A 12,914-nucleotide genomic window follows, 5' to 3' on the forward strand; every position below is an offset into this window, starting at 1 on the left:
TGATTTCGGGTGTGGCAAAGCCGTCGGATTACCTTTGTCCGACCATTGAGGATTCGCGTACACTGCATGTATTATAAACATCTGCTTACAAACATATTCTCGATTTTCTTGATTCGGTATTCGTTTTACTTGTCGTTCTAACGTATGGTGTAATAACATTAATTATGATTGCGAAAGTTCACACGAGACGAGAGAAACAATATTATTACACGACGTTAACGTTGTATTTCAAACATTTTACTACGTATACACTATAATATCAAAGATAATACTGAATTTTATACATACCTATAAATTTTCAAATGAATTATATTATATTCAATCACCGTCGATTTTACTGTATAGCAATACCGTACTGATAATAACTGTATTTCAGCATTTTTAACATATATGGCCACGAGATTTACCCGAAATGTGTTTTCAATAAAAGAACCTGACAACAAAAAAAAACAACGTTAAAACAAATAATTTTAACAAACGTTAAAATACGTTTCATTTGTAGTCCGCACTTATAAACGTTTAGGGATGACAAACCTCGTTTTCGATCTAATCGTTTTGATTAGAACAGATTTTTCATAAAATTCGGTTTTTACGTTTTATTTTTTTTCTTGTGGTTTGAACCCAGTTTCTAAAAAAACTTTTTTAGCTCCATCGATTGCCTCTTCATTGAAGCGTTCTTTATTCTCCAGCATAAACTTATATGTTCACAAGTCCATATCAGATATTATGTAAATGATCCCTCTAATACGCAGTTTAGCGCCTAAAAGAAGAAAAAGAAAAAAAGAAATAAATGATAAGAGTCTAAAAATTTAATTTTATAATTTAATGTGCACAAATTCCCCATTATTTATTACATTTGAGATAATTTTTTTTTAATCAATAGAATGTATTTATATTTCAATTACTGTGTAAAAATACGCAATACCATAATATTACTAAATTATGAACATCAACTTATGGATACCTCATATTTTTTAGAAACCACAAGAAAAATTTAAATTATAAACTATCGCTTTTCCCGGAATATGTAATTTTAATTATATTCCTAAATCTAAATAAAAACTAATCCACCATACGTTTAATTATTATTAAAATTGGTTCGTCAAGATTTTCGTTCGTAAAAATTAAAATTGTAATTAATTGTATGGTAGAGGTTCTCAAGTTATTGATTTTTTTTAAAGCCACATAGAATGATTATGGAGCTATAAATTCTATGCTTACCGATAGCAAAATTTTTGGGGCTGATATAATCATTTTCTTCTACTCTAGTTCCATGTTTCCGGATCCGGGTGGGCGATACTATCTGCCCTTTAATGAATCCACTATTTTCCATTGGCACTTCGGTTATGCTAATTTTACTATCGCCAAGGCAACACTCGAGTAGGAAATTTCTATAAACATCTACTTTATTTACTGGCTCCATCTTTAACTTGTATCGTATTTTTTTGGATGCGTCCAACACGTATGTAACAAAATCTAATGTTTTTGGTCGCTTTGGCGTTAGAGAAATACAATTCTGTAAAGTGTCATCTGGGTCACCAATACCCGTATGGGGTGGTATAATCTATAATTTCATAAACACAAAATAGTTTGAAAATTGATTGCGTTGTATTTGTTGATTAGCAAAATTACCCAGTGACATTTTAGTTTTTTAATTTTTGGATCTTCAACTTGTATAGGACCTGGTTGATTAATTTTCAAAATATCTTTATAATGTTCTCTGGTAAACGTTGAGCAATCGTAGAGCAAAAATCTAAAATCAAATTATCCGGTTAAAGAATTAACATTTTTATTCAAATTGTGTATATATACCTACGACCCGACACATAAATGATCTTTCCTATAATCAGATCTTTCGCTTCATAATATCCTAGGCCATCATTAATTCCAACTTCTAAATAAATAGTTGGGAAATTTTCTGAAAATTTAAAATAATTTTTTTTTAAACACTTAATTGTTCAAATTTGTATTATCTTAATGCATAATATAAATAAATAAAAAAAAAAAAACATAATAAAAATAATAAACTACTTTGAAACTTCTCACTAAATAAATTATTAAGTTCAAGAATGTTATAATGGAAGACAAAGGAAAAAATGTACTTAGCTTATCTACGCCCAATAGTGACGTATGCTTGTGAGTGATGGTCGACGACTCGAGGGGATGGTGAAAAGATTCTTACTTTTGGGAGGAAAATGGTGAGAAAAATAAACGGACTTTTCAGAATTGAGTCGGCTGGCGACTGACTATGAAAGGAGAATAAATACCAACCTGTAATCTCTATACAACCAACAAAATATTGTCTATTACATATCTGAAAGCCAAGCGTTTAGAAAGCTCGGGCCATGTGTGGCGTGCTGAAGAAAGCATATTTCAGCACGCGGCGAATATTTCTATTTTATCGCCGACCAAGAAATAATAGAGTGCATAGAACCTCCATTGTGCCAGTTCTCGTCCTTCATCATACCAAGCCGCATAGAACCTTTCAAATGAATCTTATTGAATAAATTAATTTATTTAAAAATATTTATAAAACATGATAAATAGTATAATTAAAAAAAGTTAATTTTAAAAAAAAAATTATTTTTACACGGCCGAGCTTGCGCTAATGTGCAATTGTGCACATTATGTGCAGTTTTTTTTAAATGTTGTGCAGTTCATAAAAAAAAAAAAATATGATTTTAATTTTTAATAATTAATTCTATATGTATATGAGTTTATAACATAGTTACCATTTGACATTATTTTGTTTTCCGGAATTATTAGAAATTATGATTAAAACATTGATAGTGAATATTTATCTATGAATATCAAGAGATTAAAACTACGGTATTAGTAATTTATTAAAGTCTCCATTACGTTCCGCCATGAATGTTTCAACTGAAAATATGTACTTATACATTAATTATAACATGCCTCCCTTGTATGATTGGAATTCTAATATGTCAATTGTCAAATGGACGAACAGCGAAAAACATAGAGTAATTACAAGAACAAAGGCTAAGCATTATTTCAATGGTGTGTTTCCAGATTCTACAAACAAACATCACCAATTTGAATATAGTGATACTGATGATGAAGAGGTTGTCACAAAAAAATAAAAAGAAGTAATTTTCATTTTAAAATTAGATTAATGGAATTTGTTATTTCAATTATTAAAATCTATATACATTATGACGTATATTATAATATTTAATATTGATGCTAGTATGTATTATTTATTATATGCGAGCGAAGCGGTAGTCAAATTTTTTTCACTTCTGTAAAACAAACAGGATGTGCAGCTCTAATATTTCTTTAGCGCAAGCTCTGTTACACGGATATTTCTTATCCTCAGGGGTCTTGTGAAAATGTTCTCCAAAACGTCATACTCGTTGTCTTCAACTAAATCGTTTTAAGCGGATACACTAAATGTTACTTATTGTGTTATGTGTTAGACATATCCATGTGACGATGTAACTGAACATAGTATGACACTGCTTTTATATACTTAAAATATACTTTTTCAAACATAAAAATGAGTAGTAATTTTAAATAATACCTACGATTAGTGGAGTACAAACAATTTAAATACACCAACAGTTTTATACGCATTGTGTAATAATAATACATTTATAATTCAATTAACAATATTATCATTCATTTCGTAGTTACCTTAGAACTTGTTTATCGTATTTAAAAAAACTGATTGAGTTTATTAATTTCAATTTCCTCTTCATTAGAGCATTTTTCTGTCACTGGTTTGTTATTTTGTTTTTGTATTCTATTCATTATGTATGGGTCGTTGGGTACTGGTTCTTCAGGACCGATTGTGATGCCTTGTGTTAAATAAAAATAAATTTTTGGTGGACAGATCGCAGTAGCACAATTTATATTTAACGCGATTAATCGATAATTCTACGCCATTGTTGAAGTCGGACCAATGATAATTTCTATTTTTGTAATGTGGATTCGGTATTTAAATTTTTCCCTCCAGTAGTCTATGTTATGATTCACAATTTGTGTGAAAAACGTATATTATTATAATATTTGATTACCATTCGCAACTACTAACTATTAATCTGTCCATAAAACTAATTAAAAATTATTTAGTATTGATTGTTTAGAATTTAGTAAAAATAGTTAAAATGATAATTTATATAGTAACAAACAGACAAATAAAATGTGGTGCTATTCGATATGCACTCTACCGACAAGTTTCTGATTCGGTATGTGCTCTACAGTCTACATAGATCGTCTTGACTGGGTTTTATTTTATATTTATTTTATATTTTTTATATTATTTTATTGATGATTCTTTACAGAAAAGTGTTTGAGTCAGTTATATTATACTTTATATTGTTATTTATGATTCGGTTAGCACTCTACAGAAATGTGTCCGAGTCGGTATATGTGATTTTGACTGATTCATATCAAAAACGATCTCTATTCACGATCTGAATGTCTTCTAACATGGCGAAAAAAAAGTCCGGACTGTCTTAACGGTAAAGTCACCAGCAATAATGATCAAGATGGGACTGCAAATTATTAAAAAGAACACCCCTCATTTTCTTCAATAATTTAATTTTAGCGTCAAACCTTTCAATGTTTTGAGTTTGGGCTCCTGTATTTGCAGATAATTAGAGATTATCAACATTATTAACAGTTGAAAAAATACCCAACATATATAAATATAATATTATATAATATATATAAAACCTAGGCAGATATATACCCGTACGTAGACTGGGTGTAGAACACCAAAACCGGTAGAGCGCATACCGAATCAGCACCCAAAATGTTTGTAATTTTTTTCACTTAAATTAAAAAAAAAACTTAAGATTTCATGACTTTTAAACTACCTTAAAGATGTTTGAATCATTTAGATTAAAGGAAAAAGTAACAGGAATTAAATTGGATATTTAACATGAAATGAATATAACCAGTATAAAAGGTTCTACAACGCATATAGTATTATCCACCAATGTTGGGACTTATCTAGATATATTTTTTGTCATCTTTAATCTTATCTAGATAAATAACGCTAAGTTATCTAATTAATTATCTAAGATAAAATTTTTACTTATCTAGATAATTTTCTGTATTCTTGCCAAGATTAGAATTATTTTTATTCTTGTACGGAGACGAATCCAACAAATCAGAGATCATCAAAATCGGTCCAGCCGTTCTTGAATTATAAATTCTATAAATAACCTGACTTTCTTTTATACATATAGATTTTGTATTCATAATAATAATTCGTGTATTATTAATAAGTAATTATTATTTCTTGGTATGACATTTTGTTTGAATTTTCATGTCGGGTAAATATTTTTGGCATTTATAAACTTAATTTCTTATTTTTCCACGGTAGTTCTAAATATAATAGGTATTTGATTTTAATATAAACATGTCACTCATACGCTGAATAGTCATTACTTCTATCTTGGAACCCGTAAAGTCGTAACTACTTATAGAATGATGAAAATCATCAAATTAATATTATATGGAAAACAATATTATTAACGTAAAATATTTTTTTATGTATTATGTATTCATCTTGATACGTACAGAGCAAATTTCATTTTTTTTTTTTTTGTGTAACATTTTAGTGACTATCATTAAATATTGTACATTATATATAAATACTGCTTAATGGTACACTACCTACATTATTATTATAAACATTAAACACCTAGGTACCTATTGATAATAATGATTATAATTGAGTATTCATAGATATTGTTAGAATTTGAAATATTGACCAAAAAATTATATTTTTTGAAAATATCTTTTTTTTTATCTAGATAAAAATGAAATTGTCTTTTATCTTTATCTAGATATTTTATTTTTTTTATCTATTATCTTTATCTAGATGAATTTAGACATATTATCTTTCATCTTTAACTAGATAAATTTCGCATCATCTATTCCCAACACTGTCATCCACCAAATAGTATGTAATTTTGACTGGTCGGATCGTTTTTTCGTGTATGTCCATTTCAGTCGATGTGAATTCTGTATATCCGTTAAAAGAAAGATATTTTCCATCCAACCTTACAAAGTGAGATTGAAAAACAGGATTTTTTGCTTTTCCATAGGTCAGCGTTGGATCGTAACTATTTGAATATCAAATAAAGATTATCAAAATATATATAGAAAACCGAGCAAATATTTAATCATACGTGCACAGATACTGACTGTACCGAATTTAATTTATCGGCGTGTAATGTAGAGTCCACGTCCAAAGGATATTTTCCAATGCTTGATTTCGCTTTGGGAATCGCATATCCGTTTGTCCACAGAAACTGGGAACTCAAACGATGATTTCTTCTCTACATTAAAAATAACAAGGTGTAATATAATTATATATTTGCATTAAACTGCATTAGAAAACAATAAAATAAACATATCCAATAGTATTGTTACAACAGTAAATTTGAACATCGATTTCAACCAATAAATTAATTAATCAATGAAACATTTTTGTGTTGGTCGGTCATTTATTATTACTACGTCTGGTGTACCAGTTTTGTATGACTCCTGTTTACGAACTTTTCGAAGTGGTTGAACATGATATAATGATTTATCGTTGTGATAATATTGAATATTTTGGTGTAGGGACGGAAGTTTCACAAAGTAATCAAATGCCTACCCTGACTACCCCGTGCACACGCTTATGATCCTGCTCACCTATGCTTATAATATACTAAATACAAAAATTCTAATGAGCTTACTGTTGTATCATCGAACCGAAATCCTGGTATGCAAGGTAATTTGTCCATACTCGTTTTTTGGATGAAAAAATAAAATTTGATAATTTAGCGGAGTTAAAAAGAAAATGTTTAAATTTAAAACTGATTCAGCTTATTAGAATCGTTAAAAATCTTAAAAACTAATATTATTTGTGTTTAATTTGGTTACTAAGAGAAGAATTTGTCTGGGTAATAATAAAATATGATACACGTAATGGACAATCGGTAAAAAAAAAAATAATAAACATGTACGTGGTGAATAAAAAGTCCCTTTTAATAATTGATTTCAGCCGAGGTCTAATTTAAATAATTTAATTTTATTTCACTATTTAATATGCAGAAATATGTTTCTAATAATTTACATTTATATTTGATTAAAGTATCATTTACTATACCACATTCAGAGGTGTAGCAAGGTTATGGCGTACTGTGCCTATAACAGGGACACGAATTGCAAAGGAGTGCGAAATCGTGAAGTCGTGTTTTTTTTCTACCTTCAAAACCTAACATTTCATTGTATTTTTTGAAATACGTAGATTTTTTTCTAATCGCACACACTACGTGTGAATTTAATGATAAAATTATGAAAATAGGGAATTCTTATAGGAAATTTCATAATATGAAGAAATAAATAACTTGCGGACGAAGTAAAACCTACGAAAACTAAGACGACCGAAACATAAACTTCAAAATCTTAAAGATTTTATTCGATACATTAATTATTATGGAAAAACAATACATTATATTGTTTCTGTTTATCAGTTTTTTTGTTTTGTATTTTCCCTAGCACGCACCGGATATCCGGCGGCCACGTCGGGTCTGTAACAAAAGTCTGCAATCAATTTAAAAAAAAAAAACTAATAATCAGACTAATGATAACGAAAACTAATCCCGATGGGGAAAACAACAGAGCGAATGACAAGGTTCCAGTCGAAAAAACTAAAAAATGGGCAACAGCTATCTGGTAATGACCATTAACTCTTAATATGGTTTATTTTTTTTTTTTTTTTGTAATCCCGTGTGGTGAAAATCGTAATTACACACCGTTACAGTTTCTTGAGTTTCCAAAAAAAAAAAAAAAAAACTCAATTATGGTGGATCCGTGTTTTTTCTTTTTTTTTTTTTTTTTGAAAACGTAAAAAATAACAATAATGGAAAACTGTTAAGAAAAACAATTACATTATGCTTACATAGTGAAATGTGTTCACCCTTCTCCCCCGTCCCACTTCTCTGTCATAATGTACAGACATACGAAATGAAAACGTCGTAATATTCAAATTGCTGTGCAGGATTGGCGCGTAATACTACGATGAGTCTTGTGTATAATTCCACTAAATTTAAGAACAAAGCCTCATATTACACACAATATAAGACGACCTGATGAAAAAAAAAGAGAGAGAAAGAAAAAACCTCCAGCTAAAGAAAGAAAATACAAAAAAGCGCTTTTGCTAAAGGAGAGTAGGAAAAAAAATAAAAAATCTATTTCGCTTCTTTCGCCCTCTGCGCGCGTTCTCATCCCTCGCCGACTCTTTTAGAAAGAAACAAGGTTTCACCGCCCTTCTCCTCTACCCGCAGCGACTGTTTCCATTTAGGTTTTAGATCTCTTCTTTCCATACACCCTAATGTTATTTTGTTTTGTACGGTTGTTATCAATTTGCATAATCTACCCCAATGTGCATACACACACACATACACACCCGCGCGCGCGCTTACAGATAACCCAGCCAATGTTGCCACTAGCCCGTAGTCTACTTAGACTTTATGCATGTAACGCGGGAGTTTCCATCGCACCCAAGTAAAACTTCTGAAAATCGAGGAGTTTTTTTTTTCCTTCTTTTTTTCCGCCTCTCGTCCTGAAATATCAGAATTCAAAAACGTCTCGCGCAATTCCAGAAAGTGCGTATACTTTTATTTTTTTTATTTTTATTTTAATGTCCGCAGAAAATCTACACGATTCATGTTACATGGTCTTTTCATTAACTCGTTTCTTTTTTTTTCGAGTGTTCGCTTCACTTTAAAAAAAAGTATATATTCACTCGAAGGGTGGTTATTCAAGAAGTTTGGTATGCAAATGCACACCGTTCTTTTTTTCCCACTTTATTTTATTTGGTCAAGGTACGGTAAGTCGCAGCAATAAGAAAAATTATGCTGAAATTGAAACGTTTTTGGATACGGAAAAAAAAAAAAAAGAAAAAGAATGAAGTAAAATAAATAAAATATTCATCGGCGTGAAAATAATTCCGACGAGTCACTAAACCGTCTAAACCAATTATTATGTCCAATTATTTCCATTACTCTTGTGTCTTTAGTGTTAATAATTCTTGATCTTGAAGTACGTTTCACTGATTTTTTTAAATTCATTATATAGCGGAAAACATACGCAGAAAATTAGTGAGCAACATTTATTGGTCATTACCAATGCCGCAGTTAATGTGCATTAATTATAAAATCCCATTTAAGATGCAGTCATTTTTTCGAAAATTGTAAGTACTTTCTACAAAAATTCAATATATTTATAATCAACGTAATGAGCGATTCTTGGATGCCACCTATTTTTCAAACAGTTAGTCGATATCATAACGTCATTTGATTAATAGGAAGAAAAAAATGTCGTCTGCCGGAAATGAAACATCCGAACACTTAATAATGTTTACATAGCGAGGTGTACGAAAGTTTTGCTAATTGTTAAGCGGGTCACCCTCTACCAAGGGTGTAGCGAGAAATTTTATCAGGGTGAGGGGGCGCCCAATCACCAAAACATTTCTTACATCCATTGTTCGTAATACGTCGCATACCAAACACAATACAAAAATGATACTTCACGAGTTTTTCACCACGACTGATTACGTTGCGTGTAGGGAATATATACGAATAGGTACTCGATATGACAATAGCAACATTTAATATGCAATCAGCTGATAACGATATTAACATATAATATTAATGCTACCGAATCGCTGTCCGAGTTAGAACAGTGGCCCAATCCCACATTTTATTTTTTTTTTTACGATACAAGATTTTATTTTTCTACGCACATTTTTTTATAAAAACAATATATTTTACCCGTTTATTACCATATAATGGTTTAATTTGATTTGTACGCTATTGATTTTTAGCTCAAGCTCAGTCTAAAGAATTTTATTTTAAACCAAATCGGGCCCTTATTCTATTAAGCGATTCGATTGAAAATATTTAGATTTTCCTAGTGCACAGAATAGATAGAAATAGAAGTAACAGAGTGATGAGGGCATACTCATCCACCCTAGCTATACGAATATTTTCATCAATAGTATCTAGATCAGTAGGTATCGAATGATTCTAAAAACACAGTAACATAATGTTACTAACGTTTGATACTATGGAATATTTAATTTTTAATTTCTATAACGATTCGATACGATACCTACTGATACCGATACACTTGTTCCGATACTATATTGATATCAATATTTGTATTCGACACTCTCTTTCCCTATCCTTAATCGCGTATAGTCGTTTGAACTATAAATTATTTTGTATGTACACCGAGTACGAACGTCATATTATCGGAATGCTCTGGACCGAATTTTACCGGGATATTTCCACGATAAGCTCGAGAAAAACAAATTGTTTGTCGATTTGCAGAATATTAGTGTCCATTCCGTTGCCTGATTTAAAATTTCGTTAAAAAATTATTATAGTTGTTATTTATGGACAGATGATAAATTTTACCCGGCCTCCTCTTGGCTACGTACTTGCTCTCGAAAATACCGGTATACTTCCAACGAATCTACCGAATCGCCATGGAAAATAGTGAAGCACAACGTACCTATCCAAAAGAACGTCGTGTTTTATGCGTGCGTGCGTGTGTTAACGAAACGAACAAATTCGACGGATATAAGAATAAATATTTGATTAATCGTCTCAAACACACACAACGCACGCATGCCCACCCATGAATACAATTTAGAACAACGCGGGCGTGCATTGTTTTTCTAATCTAACGACTTTGGTGTGGAAAAACTCATTCGACGTGTATAATTGTAGAATTTCAAACATCCCCGGTGTGTAATCAGAGCATCTAATTAGACAGAAATGATTTTCGGAAAAAAAAAAAAATCCTGAGAAAACGCATCGTCCTTGGATCCACGACACGCGTTTCGCCTCGTAAAATTAACGAATACGAACGCGTGTGCTCGTGTAGGTACACTCTCATAGTATTGTTAACGTTTTACGTATTCTCATATTATACACCTATTCAGCCCGTGTAGTATTTAATAAAAAAAAAAACATTATGCTTTGTTATGGTGCAACAACTCAGAATTGCATAGCATTTTCAAGTCATAAAAAACTAAACGTTTTTACTTTATCGAAAGAAATTCGTACGCCATCGTTGGAACAATATACATTTTTTTTTTTTAAATTTTTACACCGTTGGTATAGGGAAAAAATTACCAACAGATGCCAATCGTAATCGTCAAAAGAAAATATATATCGTGACCGTTTTGTTTTTTCAATTATTTTGTACTCGAAAAGAATTTACTGAAAATAAAATAGAAAAAAAAAACAAACTCCAAAGCATTACGTTATCAGGTGATTACATTTTATGTACATTGTATTACATCGGATGGCGGACCGTCCGGCGCTAAGCCTGAAAATGCGAATTTTCCGTTTTAATTGTGACCGTAGTGAAAACCCCATCATTTTTCGTCCGGATTTTCGTTTCGAATCCAATTATACGAACCGTACCACAAGCAAACGTCCGCGTATACGTATGTATGAAATGTGTTACGTAATATTTTATTTTAATGACCACGACGATTATCGCTCGTGTAGACACGGCCGCCGGACGCGAACTACGGGACCGTTAAAAAAACGCGCGTGTACACCTAAATATTATCTATTATCGTGACGAAAAAAAAATAAAAACGCAATAATTTTCCTTTTCCAGAAAACGAGGAAAACACGATGGTCGAAATAATACGAAACAAAAAATAATAATAATAAAAATAATAAAATAAAATAAAATAAAAAAAGGTCACTGGACGTCCATTTTGTATTATTCTTTTTCGCCGACCACAAAAACGGTCACGGATCAGACGTCTTGTCACGGCAAGGTGAATCGAGACCAGGCGCATCTATTCATGGTACGTATTGCATTGTTATTATTATATTGTTATTTTCTTCTTCCATGGACACCGGTCCGCCGTTCCGTGACGGGATTCCTTAATTACCCTTGCCCGGCGGATAATTATCCGGACGCCATTACTACGTGAACGTACACGTACAGAGGTGTACACAAATGTGTATGATATACGACCGAGTGGAATCGTTCATGTGTGTGCCCGACGGGTTTCGAAACGAGGGAGCACAATAAAATAATACCGGGTCCCCTGCACCGTGCACGGATGCAGAAAAAAAAAAAATTATAAATTGTTTACGTGTACATGGTATTTTTTTAAAAAAAAATTTTATCGTCGTTTTCCGTCGTCACCGCCATCGCGAAAACAAAAAGGCAAACGTAACAATTAACTGAACGCGATACGCGTACGTTGTGTAGCACAGTGTTTCGGAGTGGTCTCCGTGTTTTACCTGCGTTGGGGGACGAAAAAAAAATGAAAAAAATACAGACGACCCGGGCTGGATCAAGGGGGGGGCTTGTAGGGGCTATAGCCCCGGGCCGCAATGAGCTGCCTAATTTTTTTTTTTTTCATAAAAAATGGCGTCAAATAAATATGTAAAAAAAAAAAAAATGTAATTATAATTTTCAACAATGTACAAATAAACTAAACTTATTTGAAAATTAATATTTGTTACAAATAACTGCGTCTGTAAAAAGAAAAAAAATTAAATTGTTTTGTGTTAAATGGTCTCGCTAAAAATAATAGACCCTTCATATTATGTCCATAATCCGGTCCTGCAGACGACGGCAACGCGCGAAATCTTATCCGGCAGCTGAAAAACAGTTGAACTGCACGCAGTGAATAACACTGTTTTACTGTCGCCTGAATGTACTGTGCAGCATGAAAGGAATTTAAACATAATATTGTCTTGTACACGTGAGTGATCAGAATTTCAAATGAAAACCGCGGTTTCGTCTTGTAGATTTAAACAAAGTGCATAACAATAAAACAAGTTTTTAAGGAACCGTACGGTCTGACATTTTTATTCTCCATCCGTGTCCGCAGATTTTGCGAAAAT

At 31.6% G+C, this 12,914-nt stretch overlaps 1 pseudogene; it reads right to left on the minus strand.

Annotated features, from left to right (window-relative positions):
- Positions 1-596: 596 nt before the first annotated feature.
- LOC112690715 lies at positions 597-6,764 on the minus strand (annotated as a pseudogene).
- Positions 6,765-12,914: the final 6,150 nt, after the last annotated feature.

Source organism: Sipha flava, unplaced genomic scaffold, assembly GCF_003268045.1.
Source record: "Sipha flava isolate LNK unplaced genomic scaffold, YSA_version1 51_pilon_pilon, whole genome shotgun sequence".
Classification (NCBI taxonomy): domain Eukaryota; kingdom Metazoa; phylum Arthropoda; class Insecta; order Hemiptera; family Aphididae; genus Sipha; species Sipha flava.